The sequence below is a fragment of the Echinops telfairi genome, unplaced genomic scaffold (genome assembly GCF_000313985.2).
Source record: "Echinops telfairi isolate 266 unplaced genomic scaffold, ASM31398v2 ScPeMD7_1;HRSCAF=3_1, whole genome shotgun sequence".
Classification (NCBI taxonomy): domain Eukaryota; kingdom Metazoa; phylum Chordata; class Mammalia; order Afrosoricida; family Tenrecidae; genus Echinops; species Echinops telfairi.
The window spans coordinates 7,015,696-7,017,995 of NW_022103897.1; positions in this window are offsets into that span (position 1 = coordinate 7,015,696).

The window sequence follows — 2,300 nt, forward strand, 5'->3', positions numbered from 1 at the left end:
AGGGAATCCAGGGCAGATGATCCCTTTGGGACCAGTGGTGAGAGTGGAGATACCTGGAGGGTGGAGAGAAGGTGGGGTAGAGGGGGTGAGCTGATTACAAGGATCTGCATATAACCTCCTACCTGGGGGATGGACAGTGGAAAAGTGAGTGAGGGGAGACGTTGGACAGTGTAAGACATGCCAAAAGAAGAATAATTTATATTTTATCAGGTGTTCATGAGGGAGGAGAAGCGGGGCGGAAAAATGAGGAGCTGATATCAAGGCCTCAAGTAGAAAGCAAATGTTTTGAGAATGATGAGGGCAACAAATGTACAAATGTGCTTGACACAATAGATTTATGTATGGATTGTGATAAGAATTGGATGAGCACCCAATAAAATGTTTTGTTTAAAAAAAAACTCAGCTAAGACTGGAGTATATATGGGAATTTCTAAGTTTACTTTTTTATCCATCCTCACATCCTTACCTGATAGCTCCATACTGCATAGTCAAGATTACTGTGGTCACTATGAATTTTTATTCCCACCACCTACTCCCTTCAGGAAACAAAAAGAAAAATGACTATTCTTAAGTATTAGCATACCAACAGGTCCTTGGGTGGTTAGAAAAATGAGCCACTGAAATCCTTGTGAAGCACAGTTCTACTCTGAAACAGTCACCAGAAGTTGGAATCAGACTTAATGACAGTTGGGAGTGGTTAGCATACTAAAGCAACATTTATTGAGCACCCTATATATGCAGTCCAGGCATTTCCTGTGTAATCTCACTTAGTCCTCACAATAACCCTGCAGGGAAAACAATTACTACCACTCCATTTACTGATGAAGAATCAGAAGAGAGACAAAGAACAACCTGGTGGCGGAACTAGAATTGCAACTCAGTTCATCTGGCTCCAGAGTCCAATTCTGGAACCGGATCTAGCTTATCAAAGTAAAAACAAATGCCGAGTTGGTTTCCATGGGTCCACTTGCCACAATTTAAGAAAATGTGATGTAAAGAGGGTACAGGTTATTGTTAACAATTGTCCTTGAATAATACAAATGAATAACACATGCACTCTTAGACAAAACGCTGGCAGGTTCAAGTGCACCCTGAGGCAATTGGGAAGGCAATTCTGGTGATTTGTTTCAGAAAAACCATCCATGGAGCACAGGTCTACTCTGCCAAACATGGGGTTGCCCTGAGTTAGAATTAGCTCAAGGGAAACTGCTGTTAGTGTTGTTAACAGGATTATCCCTGCTGCTGCAAAAGGACCCCTTTACAGAATGAAGGCAAGACTGTGATTACAAGAAGATAAGCTTATAAAATGTAGTTCACTTAAAGTTATTTGAAGAAAGCACTATTGCCTTCCACCTCGCTCCCAAATCTTTCTGTTTTTAGGCTTCATTTGACCTGCATGTGCGCAACTGGAGGATCAGCTAGACAGCAACAATTGACAATTTCCACACCTAATAGAAAAAAATACATTAAAAAATTTCATTGCAGCAAGAGATAATACTTGATTCTGCTGTAAGATTTAAATACTGCATGCTTCATGGCAGATGAGAAATCAGGGATACTTGAACTCAGCAGCCTGTGACATTTCTTGGAGCGAAGACAATCTTTGTTCCACTCCCAGAGTACACGAGTCGCTGACTGCCCCTGATGTCTTTGCTTCTGACGTCAAAGGTTGAGCAAGCAGAGACTATACAATGGCTGCACACATAAGGATCTGTTTTCTTCAGAGCCGGATCCAGTGGTGGTACATCGAAGTGCTAAAAAGGCTGTGTGGTGGGGACAGGTCTCAAAAGCACCTTAATTCATTAAGTCTCTAGCCTCACTGAAAGCAATTACACTTAGGTTCACAAGTCATGTTCACCTGTTCACAGGTATAATGAACAAATACTAGATTAAAACACACACAAAAAACAATCTCTATATGTATGTTAAACAAACTGCTAATATTTCAAAGCTGTCATTAATGTCTAAGCAAAAGCAGCCAAATGACATTCAGAAAAAGACACCTTGAGGTCATATTCAGGTTGAGAATGTTTAAAACCAAGCTTTTTCATCTCATTTGATAAATTATTAGACAGTTTGCCCAAAAGAGAGCCATGATGGCTAGCTCCTGATGTAAACTCACAGCTATCATTTTCAAATTATCCCTGGAAATAAATATTTGAGATTGCAAATCTTTTCACTGACATTAAGGGGGAAATTATATAATTAAAAGAAAAATTGGCTATCCCAAAGATAGGCAAAAATGTTTACTGGTCACACATGTTAGTAAGATTGGATTTGATTTGGAAGAACTGACTTCA